Source organism: Xylocopa sonorina, chromosome 6, assembly GCF_050948175.1.
Source record: "Xylocopa sonorina isolate GNS202 chromosome 6, iyXylSono1_principal, whole genome shotgun sequence".
Lineage (NCBI taxonomy): Eukaryota > Metazoa > Arthropoda > Insecta > Hymenoptera > Apidae > Xylocopa > Xylocopa sonorina.
The window spans coordinates 9,919,162-9,945,510 of NC_135198.1; the positions used below are offsets into that span (position 1 = coordinate 9,919,162).

Below are 26,349 nucleotides of genomic sequence, written 5' to 3' on the forward strand. Positions count from 1 at the left end.
CGGGAATTCCAACCCTCGTCCCATCAATTTCATGCAAATCTTAAATCTTACCGATTCTATTTAAAAACTACCCTTAATGCTCGGATCCAAAGAAATTCAACCCTTATCGCTTAATTCGTTACGATAGAAAAAAGGAACAAAAAAAAAAAAACGTTGCAAGGAACAGTCGCGTGGCGCGTAAAAACTCCTCGAGGCGTTTCCGCAGGCGCACGCGAAACGCGTTCGCATTACTATGCGCGGCGCGTCGGGACGCGTCGCGGCGCACGGTGCACGCGGAAGCGCATTGTGGATTCACCGTGTGTCGCGTGCAGGCCGGAAATAATATCTATCGATCGGAGCTGGGGGCGACGCGGGAGGGGAGGGCATGGGGGATAAAAGTGCATCGCTGCATCTACCGTGAGAACGGGACGGCCATAGATCGTCGATCGATTCGGTTGCTCGCGCTGGGACGGGTGTACAGAGCCAGAATCACTGACAAAACGCGCTTTAACCGCGAAGGCGAAACGATGCCGGATTCAATGGGAAGAAAAGAGGGAAAGAAATCGAGTTACAAATATCGATCAACCGGTGGGACGCTATGCATATCTACTAGGACAAGGTTTTATTTTAGACGGCCCATTCGACAGCGCAACCCGACGCTTCGCGTTTCCCTCCGGCTTCCTACCCCCGATTTACTCGCTTCTTCATTTTTTTTCTCTCTCTCTCTCTCTTCTATTCCGTTTCTCGCGCGCCACTGTGGACGATGGGAGTTATATCTTATATCGACTCGCTATTGGGGAAATCGGAAACAGCGACGTCGGTGAACCGAGTTATAAATAATCCATGAGCCGGCAGGAAGCGTTTTATCTTGTTACCGAGGCTCGTCTCGTTCGTTTGTCCGTGGCCGATGGCCGCGGTCGCGTTACCGTCTGATGACCGACTTTACGAGAGTCGCGCGAGGGGCGGTCCAGCAAAAATTCTTGCCGCGAATTTACCTCGCAATAAAATCTAGATCGCGGACGTTCGGACGCGAACCACCCTGTTTTACTTTTATGCAGGCAAGCGTCTAGCTTTACAGCCCCGGGATAAATTATCGTCGAGGGGACGCTCAAGTTTTCCCCGTTAACAATATTACAAGAGTCGTCGAGCTTCGGCTACGCTGTCCTCGAGCGTCGTAAAAATCGTCTCGCCGACAGATTAATCGGGGACCTGATAGACCCGGACAAACGTACGCTCTATTCGCGGACGAGGAAATCCTGCAGGGTGGACGGTTTCCCGTTGCATCGATCCGATGGAGATGCAACGTCCGCAGGACGCGAAGAAACATCGAGGGCGAATACAGAGGCTTAAGAGGCTGTGGCCGAAACCGACGGTTTCGGGGCCTGGGTTCGAATCGATTCGCGTCCACCGTCGGATATTGAGCCGGGCGAAATTGAAACGCGAAACGTTTCGAATCTATGGACAACGATGGCGGCCGATCGAGGGTGCTCGGAGGAAATAACTCGCCCCGTTGCGCCCCTTCCGAGGAGCAGCCAACGATGGGGATCGCGTTCTCTTTCGGTTCATCATTATTTTCTTAGGTGAAAGCGTTTCACCTGGGACGATGGAACGGCGGCGGGATTGGAGTAGGTTCAATCGATAGAATGGATTTTCATCCGGCTATGTAAATATTCGGGGTGTTGGTACCTCTTTGAGAGGCGTCGTTTCTACAAGGCGTTCCGCTCGTACACAACCGTGTACATATATATGTATTCGTTTTTATTTCGGAAAGAATCAACCCTGGGAAAATTGCAAAAAACTCTGGGGCATCTGAATATCCCCGTGGGTTCGCTACGACGAGCGAGTTAACCGGGAAACGGGACGCGACTCGAGCCGCTCCTAATTAGAATACGTCGTTTCACCGGTCCTGGAACAACCGGGGCTAAAAATTCCAAAACAACGGAGTCAACAGATTTTTAATCCTCGGGAACAGCGAGAAGTCACGTTCGTCTCGTAAAACTTCGCCGCGCATAAAACAGTCCCTAATAAAGTCTAACGATCAAGCAATCTTTATTTTCCCCGTCCTGTTCCTGTTGGAAGTGCCGTGGATGAAAAGAGGGCGAGTAAAGTTTCGCTGGTTTCGATACGACTGGACGACCCGTTGCGGGTTTCTTTATTCAAACGGAAGCCGAGGACCGTGTCTCGGTCAGCGGAAACGAGGAACCATGGTGGTCGTCGATTGGAAGCTGCTTCGAAAACGCGGTCACGCCACGGACCAGAATACGGATAGAAACGAATTCTAGCTACCCCTTTCTCTTTTTTTTCCTCGAACGCAAGGAACCAGTACGCGGTCACGGGGTGCGTTTTGTCCAATCGCGGAAGAGGGATGGCAACCGCGTAGAGATTGGCTATACCGTACCGACAATGCAAGGTATAAAAAAAAAAAAAACGAGGAGAACGCAAAAACGAGGCAAACATTGCGGACAAGTCAGCAGCGACGTTTTTAACGACGCGTCGATGAATTGGAAATTTATTATATTGTTGTCCTTTGAAAGCAAGATATTTGTAAAAGTAATTTCGGTTCGCGCACAAACACCTGCACAATCCCCGGACCACGTTCTATGCAGCCAATCGAACGGTTTGCGAAACTTTTCGGAAAACCAACAAAATTCCGCATTTGCTTTGTAAACAGCCTAACAATACACCGGTACCCCGGGCGAATACAACCGACATTCCCTCTGGCGATCGGCCTTTCACCCCGCACGCGATAGGTTCGTTATTTTTTTCACGGCATCTGGTGCGCGTCGAAGGAACCGGCTGTCAAACGCGAGATACGCGAGAACCGAGCGCCGCGCGGCCCGGAAATCAATATGCATTTGCGCGCACCGGAAAATAAATGAATCGGCTCGTTTGCCGGCCGTTTTCGATCCGACGTATCTAGCGCAACGCCGCGCATACCCCATTGGACGTTCCTCTGACCGTGCAGCGTAATTTTCACCTATCGTTTTGCCCGCGCCCCGCGTTCCCGTGGTCTTGTCCGCGCATAATTGCAATCGCGCGAGTCAATGGACACCACCCGTTCCTCGGGGCGTGCTGCCTGTTAAACCTATTCAGATTCCCATTCGTCGATTCTCCTTTCTCGTAATTTGGGGTAACGAGAGTAATTGTACTCCGCGATGGAGAGCCTCGGTTCTCTCCCTTTCATTTCGAACTTTCTTTTGTAACTAACTTTCGTTCGAGCTTTTTCGTATAGCTAGCGTGCCTGAAGAGCCATTATTTTGTTTTGTTTGCGTGTTATTGAAATTTGTAGTAATAAGAGCCGAGATCTTATAATGAAAAATTCTTGCCGGACCGAATTCTCGACTCCTCGAGAGCGCGCGCCGCTTCCATTAGAGTTAATGGAGTAACTCCGTGTCGATGAAATTTTATAGAACGTTCCGCGTGGTACACCGTTTCAATTAACGATTCTGGCTGCCACCTGTCTCTTAATTTAAAACAATTTCGTAGCGAACTCGCAGGAGGTCATGAATCTTCCGAAGCTTCGCTTAATCACGTCGCGCCGTGGACACATCGAATATATCAAAGTATTAATTGAATTTAATCCCTCGTGAAATTTTCAGCGATACTTTAGGAGAGAGAGAGAGTGCATTATGGCAATATCGGGGACATTTATGGCCCCGTTGCAAGTGCCATCGGCGCGCCGTCAGAAACGGACAAAATGATTTACATTGTGAACGCTGAAACGACGCGCGTTGCCTCCACCTCTGCCTACGCTTCCGCCCTCGGCCACGTTATACGTATATATATATCTCTCTCGTGAAATTGCCGCAAAATTGCCAAGTTCAATCCGCTCCAGCGACGCTAATTACCACGCTTTTTCGCGCTGGGTGTACGGTGTTGATAATTCCGTCTCGCAAAAACCGCTCGTTCCCCGAAAAGTCTTGACATAAACTATTAAAGCCCAACGGTAGATCTGTAATACATCACAAGTGCGCGCAATATATTTTTTATTTCATTCCTCAAATTCCACTAGTTAGAAAACCCGGAATCTTCCCCCGGTCGATGCGATAGAAAATTCTTGGAAATTTCCTTTGACTATACTTTTTACTTGCGGGGACAAAAAATTCCACCGTTGGCAGCCTCGTAACGCGCAAATCCAACGAATTCCAAAGGGCTGCAGGGTGCGCGTTCGGGCGACCAGAACGGAAGACGCGCAAGAGGAAGAGCGCAGCGCGAGGACCACGCGGTTCAGACGGTGGCCACCACCGTTCCTCCCTTCTTCGTTTTCGTTCGCTCGCGTGGCGAACTTTCTTCTTAGCGGAGTCGAGGGTGAAACCGCCTCCCTCTGGAACGAAGTCGCGTGGATGGCGGACGTTCGGGGTAAATGGCGCGACGTCCCGACTTTTATCCTTCGTTCAGCCCCTACGCAAACCTTCCATTTGCGCTCTTTCTCATCTTTGCTCCTCGATTATTCGTATCCTCGCGCTCCACGATTAATTATCCGCGATATCAGAGTGGAGCGGGGTGTTCACACGTGGCGCGTGACTTTGGGACCGGTCACGTGGCGCTATGAATAATTGTCTTCGGTGTTTGTGACGTCCTCCTTGACGGCGGGATTTGCATTTCATTATGGGATAAGGAGGGATCGGAATATCGATTGGACAAACGTTTCGAGGAAATGTGATGGATGTTTGCGGAGCATTATTGGAGAAAGGAAAGTGAAGCGCGGGATTGATTAGATGGGAATTCTTCAGCCTCGCGCATCTTAAATTACGTGAGTCATGTTCTCCGAGTGAATGGGGTTGTCGATCTAGCCTGCTTTCACTTATTTGCATGGCGGAGGTGTACAATTCTCCGGAGTGTGAAAGCAGAATGATTAAACTCGCTCGACTTATCGAAACAGGATGGTTCAACCGGAAATACCGCTGAGACCACAAAAACTCGTCCCGCGTTTTCACACTTGGGCTAACTCGAGGATCCACTCGAGTAGAGTCTAGTCAGAAGCGTTCGAGAATCGACACGCGACGATCATCGAAATAATATTTCATTTCTGAGGATTATGTATATACGAACCGGATGGAAGGCTATTCTACCAACGGCAATAAAAGTATTTCGCGGAAACCTAGTCCCTGTCCCCCCTCCGTGGAAGGAGGTCGCCCTGTGCCCAAAAGAAAATCGCAATAACTTCGAGAACGTTCGAAGGAGCCTGGCCTCCATTTGAAAGTCAAACAAAAGCTTAGCAGCTACGGGGAGGGAAAGAAGACGCGGCCGTCCACCCGTTTCCCTGGTTTATTCTAACGCGGGAAGGCTTCTGAAACTCTTCAGAGAGTCACTCGACACTGGCCATTCCGAAATCGAGTTTACCATCCGCCGAAGTATTCTTACGAAACTCGATTTAGCAAATTTCGCGAAAATTATGGCATTCTCCGGGCTCGCTTTTTTCCTCCATTTCATTTTAGTTTCCGTCCCTTCTTATTCTTATTTTTTCTTTTCCTTTTTTTTTTTAAGAGCTCCCTTTTTCAGCGGGAAGTTGAAAGTCCAGGCAATTTTAGATAGCGGCGCATCGCCTTTTACTTGCAAATTAGCGGTTCCACTCTGTTTTTGCCCTCCCGGCCTCGGCCTTGTCGTGACAACAAATTTTATTGCAATTGCTCCTGCTTCTTCGGCTTGCTTTGTTGCGCGGGCTAATGGGCCGCCGTTCGTGCCGTTGAGTTTAATTCTACCTCTTTTCGGTTCACCTTTTACCGAGGAAATTATTCTTGGAACCCCTAAAGTCGCTAAAAAACTCGACTAAACTCCGCAGTTTCCACGGTTACTTTCCAACACCCGGTCGAACATCACGAGTACGTCGCGTACTCTCTTCCTCGTCTTCAAATAGACTTTAATTTACAAAAGCGTCGAAGACCAGCAATTTTAAAGGGTGGCTTGCGACGAACGACTCGATAACCATGTATCTCGCGATGGTAAACCGATGCACGACGATACTTGGCGGTATCGACGGTTTCGTATTAACAAAACGAGGCTGGCAATAGCGATAGTGGGTGAGAGCCTGCCGGCTATCCCACCCCACGACTCGATAAGACTTCGCCCTGTTTGCGGCCACGCATCGCGTGCATCAAAGGGTAGCAGCCCGCAACACGACACCACGGAAACCCTCAAACGACACGGCAGCTCCAATTTCAGTACAAATCCATCATAGGCTACGCGGTTGCGAGTGCGCGGCATCGCGAAACCTACGGAACATTTCACGATATTGCCGGACGATGGGAACGCGGACTGGATGCGATTAATTATGCAGCGGCAGAGGTAGAGAGATTCAGGAATCTCGGGGAATATGTAGAGCCGCGTGGCGTGCGAATCCCGTGTCGGCCGATTGTACTCTTCTTTCTGTATAATGTAGCTTTTTGATGAATTAAGGGCGGCATCGCGGAACTTGGATTCCGCGCGGTTTTATTTCTACGAAAGTATACCCGCCGAGTGGATGAAAATACTGTGTAATTAAATAATGAAAAAGCATTTGAGGCTGCTGGGAACGGAGCAGTTGTTGGCACGTCGTATCATTCGCTCTTATCCCGGCCTTTAATATTCGCCATCGCTATAATTAATGACGTGGCTCGTTCAGAATTCCAGAAATGGAAAGCAGCGGGAATTACATGAAAATATAATGATCGAGGCACGTTTTCCGCGTCTGGTATCGCAGGAATCCGTGTTAAATATCGTAGAGCGCACCGTCGCGGAACACCGCCGCAGATAAAAGAATAATTTTTGCCCGGAAATAATATTAAGGGCGTCGATATGTAGTGAAATTATATTTACAGGGCGATGCACGAATTTTAATACAACCGAACGTTTTGATACCCTTTAATGATTTTCGACAATACGATTTAAAACGCTAGCATTTACCTTCCCGCGTTTCAATATCGATATCGTTCGAACGATAAAACAATATAATAATATTTTAAACACAAAATATTAATAATAAAATTCGCAAACGTGTGCCGTGCAATCGGGCGCCTGAATTTTATAATTTCCATTGAATTCAGTGATCTCAATTAAATTCGAGCTTCTATTAAATATACAATTGTACGTTGTAACGGATATTTAATATTTATCGTGCTTTTTGCCAAGTTTTACGTTTCCGTGGAAAAGGATTATTTCGTACCAAATTCGCGTTCATATTAAATTCATAATCGCGGAGCGTAGCGGATACTTTCTGGAATCGCGATCGAACGAACGATATCCCCGAAAAGATACGCCGAAAACAATTGACAACTGAATCGAACCGATACAAACAAAAAAACAAAAAAAAGAAAGAATATTCAGTTTTTAAAAGTCGTACACTCTTCACTGCTTCATATTCCTCGTAATCCATTACCTTTTGATCTGCACCGTGCTCTCCCCATTTACGGATTTATCAAGCCGAAGCTTAAACACTTTTACAACTGCGAAACCCTCGCGCTCTCCTCTCATATTTCCCCCAATTTTCCAATACCGCGCATCTGCTGAAATCCAGCGAAATGCACTTCGACGCAACTTTTCCACGCCTGGGCTCGAGGAACTCGCGGAAAGTTGTAGGCAGGGCCGGAGGCCAAGCGAGAGGAACGATAAAACCCAGGACGCGCCTAGGTGTCGCCGGAAATACCGGAACGGCCACCGTAAAAACGTTTCGATTTCAACGCGAAGGGGGTGACGATGGCCAGGCGATGACACGTTACCAGGAATCAGAGAGGGACTTTACCGCAAGGTGGATCGATTCGGGAATTATCGTTGCGGTTGACCGAAAGAATTCCGCAGCACACGGTTTCGTGTCCGTTCGTGGAGCCAGGGTCGAGTTCGTGCCAGGCTGGTTTGGCACGATCCACGAATCCTTTTCATATTCGACCACGATGCTCGAATCGCGTTTTCCACGATTGATCGTGGAACGATATACGCCTGCGGATCGATCGCCACTGGGAGATCGAACGAAACGAGACGAGGCGAAACGGTGACGCATAAGCTATCGGAAAGATGAAAGTGCGGGGCGTCGAACGATTCTAAACACTCTGTGGTAAAATAAAAGCACCTGCACTGGCAAGATTCATCGCTGCAATCCGTGGCGGACGTAACCGCCTGACCAAATACGTAGCGGCGCCCCATGCGTCGACTAATTCCCCTGAAATCCTCTAATAGCTCGAGCTCGGCCGTTCGCAGTGGAACAGAGGCGGAATCGTTCCAGCCTCTCGTCACCGTGCAACCTAAGACCCCCGGGGAGGACATGGAAAAATTCGCTGGGAATATATATTCCACGGTGTACTCTCTATCTTTCCGCACACGTACATCCACTTCCCTTCCGCGTCGTCGGTGCGATATATAGCTCGAATCGAGTCGATGTCAGTGACCCGGAATTTGCATTTCCCCGGAAAATACACGGATGGATGAGGCGGCGGGAGGCGGGTGTTTGATGCGCCTAGGGGAGAGGAAACGGGGGAGAGGTGGATGGCGGAATACAACCCTCTGGCCTGGTCGGAACCCTGGCAGCGAGTGAAAGGGTAGGAAATTCCGAGCGGCGCTTTTTAACGGGCCAGCTCTGCCAGCCGGAAACGATTCAACCCTCGCGGGGGTGCGACGAGCATCGACGAATACCGGTAATTAGGCGCGACCCGTCGCGATTTCATAATTGCGACGGTAGATTGCCGCTCTTTTGGTGGTCGATTGCGCTGGTTAAGTGGAAGGTGTCCCGCGGTGATTTCATTCGGAAGATATAGTTACCATTCCACATTTAGATTCCAAAAATACTCCGGTTTTCCACGAACGTTCGACCCACTGTCGCTAACAAACGAGTAACCCTCTCTCTCTCTCTCTCTCTCTCTCTCTCTCTCTATCGACACTCTCAACATCCGAAAAAGCCACCCTTGTCTCTCTCTGCAGAGTATACTCGCGTCTACAGTCGAAAGGGAGATTCTCTTCGTTTCCAACGATATCGAGCGGTGGTCCATCTGTCGACGGGTAACATCGCGAGCTAAAAGACGGTAAACGACGACTATAGCATCCTCTCCAGGCCTACCTCTGCCTCCAGTTAGCCCAAACGTTCCCCTCTAAATGTAAATCCGGCGAGATTACGCGGGGATGATTCCCTTTTTCGACGGGCAACCACCCGGATATCGGGCGTATATACATCAGTCGTCTTATCGGGCGCGATAGCCCGCGCCGAAGAGCATTAAGCAAATTGTTTTTGGCCGGTAGACGCGGCTGCCCCTCCGTGGGCCAATCGGAATAGGCCACGTCGAGTTCTTGCGCCGGGCAGACTTCTCATAATTTCCACCCCTTCCACAGTCGCTCGTCGAGCCGTTCGAGTTCGAGAGCCAGAATTTCTCGGTGGGGTGGGCGGAACACAGTGGGTAGAGAGTGGTTCAGGATGGAATTCGAGGAGGACCGCGAGCGAGCCGTTTTTTATTACCGCCGCTAATTTACCTTCCGCAAAGTTTCGCCAATTTCCGGGCGTAACCGCGACCGCTTCGCTGTCCCGCGTTTCCTTTTTTTTTTTTTACCCTCTCCCGTTTCTCCCCCGTTCGTGAGCCACCCTTTTGTTCGCGCGGCGTCCTACCTCGACCTCGGCGAGCTCCACGAGGCTACAATTTAATCTGGCAACAAACCAGCCTATCCTGTTTCCTGCCGGAATTTTGTTTCGACCAGAGAATCGAGGCTTCGAGGAGGACTTACTCTGGACATCCTGTAGCTCTGTCACATTTTTCTAACGAGCGGCGAAGTGAAAAGGGGCGCTCAGAATGAACTTCTAACGGGGGCGGATGCGGCAGATGCAACTTTAAATCGAAACCAGTCCGCGACCTCGACGTTCTTCGAGGCAACGATCGGGAATAAGCTTTCGTGAGGACGAGGGGCGGCTAATACGCTGTTCGAGATCGTGGACGAGCGTTTGGCTGTGTGTTACGCTGACGATCGAGCAGTTTCGGCGGAACGATCGAGCGGCATCGTTACGTCGACGTCATTTACGTCACGGACACTTGACTGCGCGCCGATAACAACCGTGGTAGGTGCAACTTGACCCAGTTGTCCGATTCGGGCTGCATAATCGACTCCTCGCCGGTCCCGTTCGACGTTTACTTTCTCTCCGGCGGCCAATCACGCGGGAAACTGCTGGTTTACAGGCGCCGCATGAATCCGGAATAGCGTGCCCGTAAACTTTATACTTGGAGCAGCTCGATTCCAAGCGGCGAGCGATCGAGCGCGCCCTGTCGCGTCGACGTACCGCTCAGACACGGGAACTTCTATGATTACCACGGTCATTTCTGCCCTGGGAATTATCGAGTTTGAAACCATAGATGTACAAATCGAATCGATCGAATGATCTACACAGTCGAGCAATAATCAATAAAACAGGATGTATCGAGGAACGTAGCTCTCCGTTAATTAATTATCGTCACAGGTTGAAACGGTGTTCACGTGTAGGTGCTTTCTCGACGACGTTTAAAATTTGTAGCTCGCTCGGAAAGCGATGATAGAAAATTCCCTGGAGCCCGCGTAAAAACGAGGAGAAACACAAAATCCTGACGTAAAAACTGGATCGCTGGGTATTGCCCCAATCGAACGACCAGTCGGTATACACATAGTCCCCGCGACGAACGAAGCGTCGTTGCGTCTTCCTCGCGCGATTGATAGGGGTGGACGCGTTGGCGTCGATCGTGAACAGGGCGACGTAAACCGTGCATCGTCCTGCTCGTGTTTTATTAAACGACTCGCGAGCTACGGTCGATAAGTCGCTGAACGGCGACGTGACGGAGCGTTGCCCTTCCGCGGATACACGTGCCGTGCACTCGCGACACAAACGATGCGTTGTCCCGACGTATGCCAGTTTCCGGGAAGCATTACACGCCGGAAGGAAAATTGCATCCGGGTACGTAAGGTATAAAGCTTGGCAGGGGTCGATACTTGCAACGAGTGGCGGAAGGGGTTGGCAGAGGTGTAGATCGCTACGTGTGGCCTTTCAGGATACGAAAACAAGGAAGTTCGCGAAGTGAAAAACGATGGCCGCGCGTTAAGACAATGGCGAAATACCAGCCAATCGTGGGATTATTAAATTATATTGAATAATAAGCTGTCGATTAGCGCGGAACGCTCAGAACGGCGCATTGTCTCCGTTTAATTAACGATCGGAAGGCTTGCACAGTGTCCGTGGAATTTCTTCGGTGGTACCAAGAATGGGGGTTCAAGATGGAGGACCATTGTTCCGTGAAATGTTTGCCGTTAAATATTCTCGTTCAATTAGGTATAATTTTCGACGAGTTTCTCGAGTCAACGTGCTAATTCGCCGGTTACTTGGCTGGGATAGAAGGCGAGAGGAAAAATGAATTCGCGTGGACGGAATCGCGCGCGTTAATTCCAGCCGACTTTCATTCACGCTGGAATACCGCGACCCACTCGTCTCGGGACCATATGCTTTTCATATCTCGTATTTGAAAGCGGCCTGTCACGTTCAGCCGCGCAACCGCGTCCACCGTTCGGTCCGAGGGTAATTTCGCGAAATCCCGGGAAACATTGTCGAAATATCAGCGCGGTCCGATCGAATTCGAACAAAGGTATAACCCGTGTAAAAGCGGTCGGTGTCACGCGTAACCGCAGTCAGAAGTGGCCGATCTCGTTCGATTTATTTGTCTCGATTGCCTATTGCTCCAATTTCCGTTCGCCATTCGAAAATTCCGAAAGAATCCCCGGAAATATTTTGTAATTCGTACCCCAGCTATTTGTAGAGTTCCCAACCACTAATTAAATATTTCGTATTTAAATTCATCTCATTCCTCGCCAGTTCCCCGCGAAACTCGTCCCCATCTGCGAAAACGTTTCTCTAATTTGCGGTTTCATTATAATGCACGCTGTCATAATTCACGTTTAGCAAACAAATTTTTGGGGCAAGGATTCAGAGTTACACCCGACGCTATAGTTACCAATTGAATTCCATTCGATAGTTTCCACGAGTTAAAACCAAATTTGAGAACAATTCCTACCAAAATCCACGAAGAATCGCTTGACATCGATAGCTAAACGATCCTCTGTCACTATAATCCATCCATTCCGACTCGCAGCTGTTCATCATCGACATACGAGGTGTCGATCACTAGCCAGACCCAGTTTCAGATTACTCCAATCCTATGCGTGACGAACAAACCGGAAAGCACTAACGGCAGATGCGTAACGCTTCGCAACGCGTTGATAAAGGGGTGGCCAGATCGCTGGAAACATTTTCGAAACGCAACCCCGTAGCAAAATGGCGACGAGTCGTAGATAGCAGATGACGCCATTGAGAGAATACGCTAAGATGTTAATTTAGCTGTTACGTGTACCGCCACAGTCGCGACCAGTCTGCATCTGTTCTAACTTGGTTCGAGGGTAGTTTCCGCGGGGTTGGAACCACCGCGCGCGGTAAACTGTTCGCATGATCGATTCGCGGGACGGCTTTACCTCGAATCTAGACCCGCGACACACGGAATAACGCGCCGTTACGTCGTCTGAAGGGCCACGAACGTCGAGCTGGCCGTTTTACGAGCGACAGGGAATATGAAATATTATGCTGGCGCGGAAAGGGGAATATATTATAGAAAAGCACTGGTCATCGGGATTCTCTCGACCGTTTATAGGCAATTGGTACGCGGTTTCAAGGTTTAGTGTCCATTTTGGGACGGTAAACGAGTATATGGGTGTCTGAAAGGGATTTGATTGGAGATTGATACCTGCGGTGGTTGGGTGGGGTTACATCACGTGCGCGAAGGGTACCAGCAATTTGAGCGTTATCGAAAACGTGAAGATTTTACTTGAATTTACTTAGGATACTAAGATCGAGGGATGCAGAGCGTCGAAAAGTATCTTGAAGGTATGTTTCTGGGTTAAGATTTAATTTACGAGCGCCGTTAAAAGGAGAAAAGAAACTGAATACACGGTGCACTTATTCCAAATCGTTCCATAACCAGTATCGCGAAACGCATCCCCCAGAGTCATCCCCGACGAACCATCGTCGTTGACCCACATAAGGGAATGTATTTTTAAACGGAACGTTCCTCGAACAGGGGCTCGCGAGGGGTCGCATAAAATGTACATTCGAACTGGGTTGAGATCGTCGTTCGCTTGGCCGATTCCGTGGAAATTCGCGATCCAATAAAGCGGCAACGTCGAACGTTGGCCCCCTTAAAAGGTGCTCGTTAACGTCGTTTACTGTCATAACGACCACATGTCCACTCGAACGCGGCCGTCTTCTCGTTCTCTACGGTTCGGCCACGATCGGAGGAGTCTCTCATCGCGGGGGTAGCGATCGATCGATCGGCGGAAGACGTCGAGGAACGAACTCGAGCGGACAATTAACGATTCAATCTATTTCCATCAAATCTGAACGCGCCTGAACGAATTAGCTCGATTCATAATCAGCGAGATTTCGACAGCGTCGTCGTGAATTTTGTAATTGCCCAGTCGTAATTTCGCTCGGGGCGTAATTCTTTCATGTCCAATTTAAAGGCGATGGGTTCGCAGCGGCCAGAATTGGCCTTGTCTCCCTTTGAGACTTCAATGTTCGCCAGTTATGGACAGCGTCGTAATAGAAATTCAAAACGCGACCGCTCGCCTCGTTCAATTTCGAATACGTAACCGGGCAGAGCTTTGCCCTTCGTTTCCTCTTCACTTTACGGGGTGAAACACGGGAGAGCAACAAAAGTTAACGACGGGAGGACAGAGGGCCACGGGAAGAGTCTCGATTTACGGGCGCTACAAAGTGCCAGAGAAGTTCGAATTGCAACGCCGCCGGATTCAAGGGACCGTGCCATTTTCCGCAAACCTTACGCGGCCGTGATCATTGCGCAGAATCGCACGAAAGAGCCACGGTTCAGATGGGACGGTCATTTGGTATTCAAGTTTACCGTGTGCCCCGTCGAAAGCGACCGAGAAGAGACGACAAGAAAGAAGGGAACGCAGAAACGGAGGGCAGGGACGCTCTATAGGAATCTCGTTAATATTCTCTTACGTTTCCCTCGCAGTAAGAGGTTATTTTTCCTCGAGGATGCGCTATTTACATAGCAGACGGTCTGGACGATGGTCATCGCGAACAGGCTCGTCGTTGATTAAAATACAAAGCGACCAGCGGCGGTGGAAATTTCCATGGCGTTTTACTAAGCCGCGTAATTAATACTCGGCGAGCCTCATCCCCATCTCGCGAGGAAGAAATTGTTCGCTGTTGTAACGAGTGCCGTTTCAAATTCAATCAGTAAATCATCCGGCAACGAAAACGTCTTAACCACCCTGCGAACTTCCTGAGTAATACACCCGCGGAGGTCTGGAACGATCAACTTTGCAATTGCAACGGCGAATCAACTTGCTGCTCGCGTTAACAGGTTGTATGCGCGTCTGTTATTTGCGGCGAGGGTTGACGCGGAACTTTGGAAGATCGTTCGTGTCGCGCGCAGCGTGCGCAAGCGAAACGTGCAGCCCTCTCGCGTTCTTGTTTCAATTCAAATTTCGGGAGAAGGAAATTTTCTGAAACCAAGCTTCCGTTTAGTAACTCAGGCGGATCCATCTGTTACAACGCGAGTACGCTCGGATCGAATTAATCGACCGCGAGCAGCGACCCGATGGGCTCGCTTGGTTACGATTAAATTATGAACGCATTAGCAAATGAGCCGCGATTACGCGTGCCGGATACGAAGAAAGTTCGAACGGCGAGGACCAGCGAAATTGCGTGTCGCGAAAACTGTTAGCGGAATTGGCGGTCGAGCCGGTAAAACTCGTTAATCATTCGACGCTTTGTTCGACTCGCAGCGCTCGTAGCCGAGCGGTAGTCGTCGTTCGACTACCGGAAGTTTACTCGAGCCTCGAGACCCGCTAGTCGGTTGGCGTCTGTATTAACGCGATGAAATACGCGCGCAATCAGAAGTCGCGCAGACGGCCCGAATAATTGGACCGCGTACACACGCGCTGGCACCTTCTCTCTGTATGCGCTCGGTCTACACGTGTCCACGGGGCCGTACAGCTGTTTGCGTGCAATATTACGGCGCATAAACGGAAATTATGCCCCGTAAATGCAATGTAACGCCGCGAAACACCGCGACCCACTTCTCGCTGTTCGTTGCCAACTGCGATCCGCCCCCGCGGCCCCTGCGGTTAATTATATATCGCGATTCGTTGCAATTAATGTTGCATTCTCCGGCGAGCCACTGCGTTGATTCGAAGTATCGAATCGTTAATAGAAGAGAATCGACGCGTTACGTTTCGCTTCGGGTTCTCTTCGTCTCGATTTTCTGGATCTTGAATTTTATGGCCGCTGGGAGAGGAAGAAGGGTTGAGTGTACGAGACTCGTTTCAGGACGCGCAGACACTGGGGATGCCAAGCGGAATTAAGTTTATGATTCTTGGAGGACTGGTAGTCCGTTTTTGAGAAGGGTAACATTCTCATGCTAAGAGGGAATTATTAGTTTATGGCGCGGGAGAAGTTCGAAGACGATTCGTAGTTTAATCGAGATTCTTGAATTTAACTTCCCTCGCTCGACCACGGTGGCCCACGACCGCGTCTTTCTTGCGAATATACTTTCGGTTAATTATACGAATTTTCTGAAAGATTCTTTTTTGAAATCGTACGCTTCGAAGCGAAACGACGTCATATCTTTCCCTTCGAGAACGGTCATCGCGCTTTCCAGCTACGATCCCCTCTTCCACTTTAACATCCATTCATGGATCCCGCGCAGGGGGGTGGAAATAAAGGAAATAGAAAAGTTTGCAACGGAGCCGCTTCGTACCTCCGTCCGTTCTCCATTCAGCCAGGAATTTCAAGTGCAACGATAATAAAACGAGAACGAGGAAACAGGAAAATCTGCTTGTAAGAAAACTGTTACTGGCTTTCTGTTATTGGGTTCTCCTCGAAGCTACAACTTCGCCCGTGCTCCGATCCCGTGGCATAGAAAATCAGAGACGCGTCGCTAAAGGGAAGCCGCGCTCCTTATTTTTCCATTCTATTTGCGTTTTAATTCTACGAAACTGCACGCTCGCACTGCGAAGCGCGGCAAAGAGGAGCCCTTTTCCTACGAAGCTATAATTTTATTCGTGCTCCAATTTCGCGGACTACGAATCGAAGTCCGCGGGAAAGCACAGGTTCTCCTTCGAACCTTTGATTCCCTCCACGTTCCAATTCGACTCGAAGCTCGACTACGACAACGAAAAGCCTTTTACACGTAGCGATCGTTTCTTACACGGTCCGATCCTATGAAATGGAAATTTAACATACGGCCACAACTTTCACCACACCACGATGACAAACGAGCAACGCATCGTACCAGTCCGCTTATTAAAGTCCACTACCACGCTTACAGAACACGGTTCCGATTCGATTCATCGAAAAGGATAGAATTCGCACCCGACAATGACGACGAGTCAAAGAAACGATCTTTTATCAGAGCTGCGATACGTGTTCTATTCGTATCTCAATTCTACGTTCTACGTATTCAAAGATAGAGCGAAGAGAACGCTTTTCCCTCAAAGGTGCCATTCTTTTCGCGTTCCCATTCCACGTTCTACTATCTTAGCGACACGCTCGCAAAATCCTCTCTCAAAGGAACAATTCTACCCGTGTCCCAATTTTACCGGTGCAGCAAGTTCAAGGCTAAAGGCGAAGAAAAAGCGGACTGAAAGAGAGGGAGAGAGCTGGCTCGAAGAATCGCGCAGCCAGCAGCGAGTGGCGTCGATTTTCCGCAACGGAGAGTCATAATGAAGAGGCCGGACGAGGGGGAGGAAAAAGTTGCGACAAAGAGTCCGATGGACCTTCGACGGGTCTGGCCAGGAAGCCACGCGCGGCTCGTCGATCGAAGCCGGGGTCTGATCGACCGGTGGCTTCCGGTCCGACGCGATGATAAAGCGGCTTACGGATGCAAACGGGGACACACCGCGTCGAGAATGGAGCCGGCGAACCGAACCGGAGGCGAGAGAATTTCGCATTCAAAAAGGAAGAAAAGAGACGGCCAAGCAAGGCGGAAAGTTTTCCGCGTGGGAAACACCGGACAAGCGGACGTAGAACCGGTGGAAAAGTGGCGAGGGTGTGTTTCTCGATCCACCAAGAGGAACCGTGGAAAGATTGCAAGATAAATAGGGGCGGGTACGAATTTCAGGGCGATTTGCTGGGCGGATCGACGTGAAGTATCTCGCTAATTCTTTCCACGAACTTTAGAACCTGGTAACAGTGGTAGAAAAAAAAATATCGTTACGTTAATTCGCACGAGAAGGTACTGGAAGTAACGAGCCAAGAGTTCGTAATATTCATTAAATTACAGTGGAAACTGACGATGTAGAATATTATTAAAGCCACGAGTCTCTCGTACATAATTATCAAAGAAAATTGTTTCAATTAGCCAGGGGAGGAAAGTTGAAGGCGAAGACCAAGAGACTAGGAGGTAGGAGACTATTTACCAGTTCATCAGCCAGAAAGTTGGCGAACAAGAAAGCGAGCCTCAAAGAGCAAGAAAACTAGACTCGAACTCGAACCGGTATCCATTCAGAGCGCCCATTTCCCCGCAGACGAAGAATCGAACCATCGCGAGAGAGCAGCGAGAAGTCGAGAACGAGCCGGGGGCGGCCAAACGGAGGGTGTCTGAAAGGACGGCTGGTCCTCCGTGGCTGTCTGAAATTCCTCTCGCATCAGGAGGAGAGGTCGAGGCTCCCCTTGGGGAATCGAGTCTCATCTGCATCCGGTAACATTGTTCCACGGCCCTCAGCGTCGCGAGAAAGCGCCTCCGCCTCGTCGAGGCGTTGGCTAGCCTTCGAGACCATTTCGAGATGACGTCGAGACGGTCCAAAGCCGGAAATGAGGTCGAACGAGGCTTGTTTCCGGAAACCACCGGGGACACGATAGATAATCGAGTGGAAGTTGACTGGAAAAGTAGTCGAAAATCGTGTTCGTTCTATGGATTTACGATGAGGGAAGGGGCGATCTGATGGGACGTCGCGGTGACTTCCGGTTCTTTAACACAGTCGTCGAACAGATTGTATAGCTCGTAGAAATGTCAGCTTTGTTATTCTCATACTGGCTTCGATTCTCTCGACGCAGCGGCCAATTACTCTTCACGCTTATCGATGACGTGGTATTTAATTACTCTCCGCTGGGAAAATGATCTTTCAGCCAAGATAGTTTCACGATTTTTAAAAAAAGAAGCTTAACGACGGAATAGCGGTGGGTTAAAAATAGGAGACAATCTCCCAACATTTGTCAGAGCGTCTTTTGGCGAACGCCTTAAAAGGGGTGCCATTTGTAACGTCGCGATGAAGATGGTGTTTCCGGTAACGAGAAAAGACACGTCGTAAGAAAAGCATTCGAGATGTCTCGCGATTAATCCGAAAGGTCGGCGCAAAAAGGTACACGATGAAGCTCTTCGCTCATCCCGTTCTTCATCCATTCTTAATTTCTTTCTCGAGACGACACGCGTAGAGAGCGCGAGACTCGAAGATGACGAGTCGAGAGAAACAGAATTCTGTTTAACGAGAGATACATCGACGACGTGTGCGAGCAACGCTTCGAAGAGAGTCTGGGAAAGGGGGAGGCGGAAAGAGTCGAGTCATTCTGACCCGTGACAAGCAACGATGGCGACGTGTGACAAGCAATTTTCAGAGTCCACGATCGAACGGCACGCCGTAAGAAAAATCTCGTTCCGATATCTATTCCGGCGTCGTGCAGCTTTTACGGAGGCTCGGTGTTCGTGCACGAGTTCGCGCGACAAGAGCCAGCGGGACGGTCCGATAGCTCATTAGATTCCTGTACGAGCGCGCGAGATCCTCGCCGAGGACGTGACTGCGCCTGAACACCCGAACGTCTATCTTTCGTTCCAGTTTCGAATCGTCGAAACCAACGCCGGCTCGCGTTTCTTATCGAGACCCTCGTTTTTTAACAGACGCTGATCGAACGACGCTCGTTCGACGGGTGAATTTCGATGAGCACTGTCTCCGACGCGAGCGTTCTTGCTCTTGTTTAATTCCGTTGACTCGTCGTTGCTCGCGCGAAATTCTACTCTCGTGATCGATAGTCCTCGAGGAGTGTCCAACGTTTATTTCACTTTAGCTCCTCGAGGCTCCTGATAGCATTAATTCAAAGCTTGATAAGGGTGGCGGAACATAAAAAAGAAAAAGAACGATGCAGGTGATCTGGTTCCATCGAAACTGGAGAGAAATGGCAATTTTGAGATTAAGGACAGCCGCGACAGGGAATCGACGACCGTAGTTTACGCGCACGTAACTGCAAACAGGTGTCCGGATCGCAAAGGCAAGATCAAGGAGGATCAAGGAGGTACGTCGCGAGGTCGGAGAAGAAAATCGTGGTAAATGCAGGCGAAGATCCTCGACGGATCGTGCCGGCGCTCGTTCGCCACTAGGAAACGGTGAAACGCTCGAGCCGCGGAGATTAAACGTCCTTCCGCCGCTGTAATGGCGTGCTTAGATCGCTGGAGAGATCTCCGTGGCTCCACGAACGGTGAATCTCGACCGGGAACCGTTCGATTCGGGTTTCTCAACGATCTCGAAAGAACACCAGGGACAGCGCGATAAGGGGAGGAAGATGTATTTCAATTCTCACGCAAAACTGCAAATTGGAACGTCTCGTGCCTTTAGAGCCACCGAAGGGTCTCTTCTTCTTCTTCTGCAGCCTTGTCGTACTCGCCTCGCAATTAGGGGGAACAATAGCAATTTAGTCATCTGCGTTGAAATCTACAGGAAATTTTTTGGATCATCGAAGATCCTAAAAGTTACGATCGAGAGTTCCGCAAGAATTGAACTTCGTAGTGGTTCTTAATTGCGAACGAGTCCGCGAAGAATCCCTGGTAAGAGTTAAGAGAAGAACAGCCACTGGCCGGAAAAGAACGATTCCTCGTTCCGAATGCAACAAGAAAAACATGGTAAGTAGCTTTCTGGATTCACTCGGTGGCTGGTGGAATTTAACGAGGGAAACTTCGAACGGGATTCATCGGCTGGCACGATGAGCACGGCTCAAGTTAGGGCCCGCGATTCAGTCGAGAAGTTCGCGAAGTATGACAAATTTGGAAACTAAAAAGCAGAAGACGGCCAAAAGAAAATCGATGATAATCTGCCCTTAAGTAAAGAACGGGAAGGAGTGAAAGGAGGAAGAGTACCGTTCCAGAGTACAAAGTCTCCAGGGGAGGCGTCCATTTTTTATCGCGATTAAATTTTTCACAGACGCGCAGTAACGGCCTCCGAAGTTCCATCCCTATGAAACATACAGCGCGGCGTACAATCCATAAAACGCGGCGATTTAAACTTCAATGTTTGTATGTTTTTACGAGGCCCGTAGACGCGCGTACTCCTTCCTGGTATCCCTAAGAGAGATCCACTTTTACGGTCCATCCTCTTATTAACAATGCACCTCACAATCTGTACTCCTCTCAACTTCCACCGTAACAATTTTCGCATCCGAAAATTTGTCCCTTCTCCATCCCCATTGCGAAAGCAGAAGCGGACAGAATTTCTTATGCGCAAAAATTCAGAGACCCTTAAATATATCTGATCGACGAGAGACGTTCGTTCGTACGAAGGGAGAACCCGTGATCGTGAGAATTCATTCGTTAATTCGTTCACTCGCTCGAAACCTAACGCGTCGAAACTATTCGAAACGACAGACGCCTCTGACCTTAGTTTCGAAGTGGGAAAGCAACGGGAGACAATGAACGAACGGAACTAGCTCGAAAATTCGAAATTGCGCACGACGAGCCAGCCGGCTAGACGTGAGTTTCGCCGACGTGCACTTCAATCAGCCCGAATTTTCGGGTAATACATCCTTGGGGACTCACCTTTGACCCGCTTCCTGGCTGCCAGAACGAGCTAATATCAGGCAAGTTCTCCCTCGCCTAGGCAACAACTTCGTATTTCCGGGCCCGGTAGCACGCGTCTTTTCACGGTCCCGCCGCTCGAACGTTAACGAGGCAAACGAGATGCTTTACGGGGCAGGAATACCGCGAGAATGAAGACGCCCGGATGAGAGGAATGCGGTTTGATGTCTTCTGCAAGTTCCCGCACCACGGCACGAACGCTACCGAGGAACTCGCTCCTGTTATTCGATCTCTCAAGTTTGATTCGCTCGATGAAAATGTTTCACTTCTGTTCTTCCTAACTCGTTAACTTCGATTAGTACTTTCTGGTTCACCGTGTTGTTAGAATAACGATCCGTTCCGTTTCGGGACGAACGTCTCGTCTCAGACGATCGTCGAACCATTAAACGACGAACTGGAGAACGGTACGCTTTATCCGTAATATTTTTCGCTACTCCAGATCCTGATACACTACCCTCTCGATTAACCACCGACTCTCTTTAATTGTGCTCTGTTTCACACTTCGCTAAACGTAAACTGCTACGTTCTCAGATCTCCGGGTTAGATAGGGTACGAAGGCGTTAACAGAGGGCTCAGCCAACCCCTGGTTAAAAGAAACCTTCGTGCCTCGATCTAGATACCCGAATTAGTCGCTAAACAAGATACATAACTTAGATAGTGGCAATCTGAGCCGCTGGCAACACCCGACACCGGCTATTCCGAACAAACCTGGGCATTACGAGCGCGAATGGCGACGGTTTGAACCCAGTCGGGTATCCTTATCCCGCGCCACATCCTGGTGCCATCTCCGTTATTTCCGCGTCGGGCTCGAACCGCCGCGGCCGTATTAATTATCGAAGATGCCGACTAGAAGCGGGCGAAGCAATTTTCCCCGGAAGCGACCCCGGCTGGCGGCGCCTATCGAGGCGTATCGATTCTCGCGTCTCGAATATTCGATGGCCCGCAATATTTCGTAATGGATATTCAATATTTACGACGGTGGACAAACGAACCGGCGGCGGAGCCAAGCGATGCGCGACCGAGTGTGGCAAAAATGCTGGGACGTGGCTCGTCGACGTGCACCGGTACCACACCGTGAATATTCGTCGGGAAAAGGGGGTGGTGGACCATCGGATGGCGCCTCGAAGGTGTTCGATCTCGTGACCAACGGAAACCGTGATACGATGAACCAGTTCGCTTGGGTGTCTTTGCGCGACTCGAGCTCCTCAAGTGCGATGATTCGAAGTATATCTGAGCGATATTAAGGAAGAAATACTCTCGAATATACTCGAAAAAGTGATATTATGGTCAATTCGTCTTCTTCTATCTCACGTTCAAACTATCTCCACCCAATCATCCGCTAAGCGCAACCAATTACTCTCTCAGCAGTATTCTGAACGCATCAACCACGAGACTAGTCAATTTCCTCGAGCGAGACCGAGAAAACATCGCTGAGATTGTCTACGTACAAACAGGCTATGTTCCGGCAGCCAGTTAGCCGCAATTTAGCCCGCTTAATGTGTCATCGGTGTAGACGCACCGAATTCAACCTGTGCAACTGTCTAACCCCAGCGGTATTGGCCGTGGAGCACGCGCGCAGAGTCGAGGCTGCACACCAGCAGGGTGGCTGGAAGGCGGCCCGCGAAGGGTACAATGCGCTTGAAGCCGCGTACGAGGGCCGAGCGCAGTCCAACGGCTCGTGGGGGATGATGGTAGCCGATGGTGGTGGAACGCTGCGCAACAATGCTTTGCGGCAACAATGCGCAAACAAATGATTCCGTTGTACCGGCCGTAATTACTGCCGGCACACGGACCCTTTTTCCCCTCTTTCTCCGTTCCGTATCAACCCTGTCGTTCCACCCCTATTCGCCGTTTGTTCATCTTTCCATCCGCGTTTACACTGCTCCCTCCGCGTCCGCCCCCGACCCCTTTCTCATCTCACTGATTGCTAAATCAACGCACTTCCGCAACGACGATTGATCCCCTCTCTCTCTCTTCCTCTCGCGCCCCTCGTTTCCTCCGGTCGTCGACGTCGATTGGAACGAAGGCAGAAAAGAGCCGAGCGCCAATCGAGGACCGGTCTTTTTGCAGGATTTTCTTTGTGCCACGGTAATGGAGAGTCCGCGGCGGACGACGCTAGCCGCGCGGAGACTTGGCTCGCACGGATTGTCGGCTGTTGATCCGCGTCGAGCACCGCTAATTCATCAACGGCTACGGTCAACGGTTTTTCCCCGCGGCCGGATTTCGGCGTGGCAGCGGAGAGGGTGGCCGATTCGAGTCTCTTCGAGAGTTCGCGGGAATTGAAGTGGCTCTCCGCGCCGAGAGAGGACCAGGGGATGTTTGGCTGGGCGCAGCCGTGCTCTTTTCGCAGGAACAGAGGAGGGAAGCGAGCAGTTGTCTGATGCGTTCCGCTCCTACCCGGTGCCTTGGAGACGTTCCAAGCGGGAGGCGGTTCCGTTCCGTGCGAATTATATAAGCTGTTCTGTCCCATCAAGCAAATGAGAGCGTGCCGTCGCTGGGTGGAGGGTTTTCTATGAGGAGACGAAGGTTTGTCGGATCAGCGTTGTCGCGAGTTTTTAATTTAATGAAACGCTTGGGGGCTACCGGGACGACACACTTCCTTTCGTCCGACTAGTAATACGGAACTCGAATCTTCTCCATTTTTCGAATGAAATATATCAACGCATCGTACGATGGTTAATTTCTGAATCCCCTTATAACATTTTCTTAAGCTTTCAGGTTACACGTTACAAGCTTCTCTAAGAAAACTGCAGCTTGAAAGGGTTGGAGAAGAATCCTTTAACTGGCCCATCAGAAGACACAAGGAAATATGGCGACTGCGTCGCAGAAGCAACACGGTTTTCCCAAGACGATCTACTTTCCCGAAACGTTCATCCAGAAACGAGGACGTCGGTCGCGGCAACACCGATTAAACAGCGCAAACACGTCCGAATTTCCTGTCCCGGGGGCAGGGAAAATGGGCATGGTACGGAAGGTCAACAACGAGCTTCCACCAACGCATCGCAGCGTGAACGGCTATTTCCCAAAGCTCGGTAATCCCTCAGACTGAGACGCAACTTCCGCAACCTGGTCCCTGGGCAGGGTACACGCGTTCCTGTTCGCGAGATGTCTCGAATCGTGGCTGGTGGTGACTCTCGATTCGGACCGAGGGGGCGGCAACTAATGGATACGAGCGAAGGAACTCGCCAGAGACGATACAGCTGGTAAGAGATCGGTTAATAACGGTGCAACCCTCGCCCATAGACTCGTGAACACGTGAATCCTAGTGGAGAGGCGCTGGGTAGCGATGGCTTCGAGGCGAGTTCGAGTAAACGCCAGCTTCGCATCGAATTGTCTGCATCAACAGCTCAAGCGGTGAATATTATTGCATTCAGAAATCGAGAGAAAGATTTAAGATCGATTATCTCCTACGTTCGAGAGCGATCAGAAACAATATAAAAATGAATAAAAATTCTTCCTCTCATCGTACAATTTATGAAACCCGTTCCGAGCTAAGGCACGGGAATAAAAAGATTCTCGAGTCCGTTTACGTTTTCTATCTCGCGCGACAATCAAAACCTTTGATCCTGCGAATTGCGCGAAAGCTTGTCGCTTGCAGGCCCATCGCTGGTCGCAACGGGGCAGGCTGAACGGGTGTACGCGAGAAGGACCGAGGCAACGCGGAGGGTTGCGCAAAGAGGCTCCAGCGGCGCTCCGACACCGGGGCAATATTGAAGCAATAATCTTGGCTTCCTTCCTCTTTCTCGTCGCGGCGCGTTACCAGCGGCCGCTTTACTACACGAAGATATTAAACTTACCTGCAGCCTGTGTGCTCGCTCCGCTCGGCCCGTGTTTGTACGTGTGCGCGTGGAACCGCCGGTGCGGCAGCTATCGTCGACCTTCATCCTCCACGACTGCGCCGCTAAATAGCCCCGGGAGAGGATATCGGCCGCGTCCGACGTCGCCTCCGCCTTGCGTCTGGAATCGATGAATAATAAAATCGTACCTAGCCAACTTGCCAGTCGAGAGATTTCTCTCCGTTTCTCTCTTTCCCGATTCCTTCCGGGTCGCGGGACCAAGCGGCGGGGGTTCGTTTACGGTGCGCTACTTCCGTCGCTCGACGAATCCGCGTTATTTGTCGAGAGAACGACTCGAGACTCCGCGGAGGGGTTCGAAGGGCGCTTAAAAATCGCGATGGACGATGCGTGGTTAAATCTTTTTGCGAATTGAACTCCGCGTGCGGAGATCGTAGCTCGAGGCTCGACGCTTGTTCTTAATCTGAGATTGGCGATCGAATTTTTTGGACGCGATCGCTGCGAATCCCCATCGACGGAGTTTCGCCTCTGAACGCGATAAGCCGCTTTCCACGAGACCCGTTTTATCAGTCGACGCGCGTTTCACACGCGCAACCCTGTTCCCTCTATTATTCGGCTATCATTGTCTGCGATCCAGACGACGAACGAAAACTTTTGCGCCTCGATAAGGGTGTTTCTTAAGTTTCGCGATGTCTATCTGCTCGGAGCTGTTTCCGATCGCATCAGAGAACTGTGTAGCATCGCGTGGACCAGCCACTGATTTCTCAAGGGGATTCGAATTTCGTTTCACGTCCCGATGGGATGAATAATACAATTATTCGAGGCTTTCCAGAGCCGCGTAAGTGGAACGATCGTTAAACCAACGCGTCCTCAGAATTTCACACCCCGGACCGCACAGTCAGACGCGAAAATTAGCGCGAGCAGGAACGCTCGAGCTGTTTCACCCTCTCGACGACCAACTAAGCCGGAAGCAGATCGTCGCGAACATCGGGGAGTCGAAATATCGAGGAAATCCGGCGGCGACGCGAGCCCTACTCGGCGATTAGACGACATCGGAGGCTCGTCGGCGTTTCCATGCACGTTGTCGCGGGATGGGGTGGTTTTCTCCGCAGTTGGCACGCCGTGGCGTTATATACAAGCCAGAGCCAAGTGGGCCGCGAATTTAAGGCCGAATAAAGTTGCTAACCCCGTGGCTAGGAGCCGCCACGATTATCCAAAAACGTCGGAATTCCAAGGATAACGTGCACGCATACGAATACGAGTTACAAACGCTACGAGAGAATACGTAGAGGGCTCTCACGCAACTTTTGGCCATCCCTGTTGGCCCGTTCTACTCGAGGTATAATTTTTCCAAAAATCGTTCGAACCTTACTTCCACTCTTCCTTTTATTCGTCTGCTCTTGGTTGGTGTAGCTTCGTTGGTTGCTAGGTCCTTCGACGGACGGCCAAATGCGGTCGGGTTCCGCATGCAAAACCGCGAATATCGATGCCATGAATTTTCGACGGCCATCGTCTATGAAGATAATTTACCCGGTCGTGTAAATTTTCAATGAGAGATCCGACGCTGCGGCGCGGACGAAATGGCGTTTCGCTGTCTCGCCAACCGCCCTCTCTCTATTATATCCTCAAATTACTCGACTGTCCCCTTTCAGCCTCTCATGGATCGGAGAAAGTATTCCCCTCTCAAAGAGAAGGGAGATTTATTTCTATTTCATCGTTTCGTTAAACGATACGAAATTAGGCGCAATAAAGAT

General features: G+C 50.2%; 1 long non-coding RNA gene across 1 annotated transcript in view; it reads right to left on the reverse strand.

Moving 5' to 3' along the window:
- LOC143424396 (uncharacterized) overlaps positions 1-26,349 on the reverse strand; it is a 182,100-nt gene that overhangs the window by 74,749 nt on the left and 81,002 nt on the right. Inside the window, exon 3 of the long non-coding RNA XR_013101929.1 lies at positions 24,599-24,758. This is a non-coding gene — a long non-coding RNA (uncharacterized LOC143424396). The remainder of the gene's footprint in view (positions 1-24,598; positions 24,759-26,349) is intronic.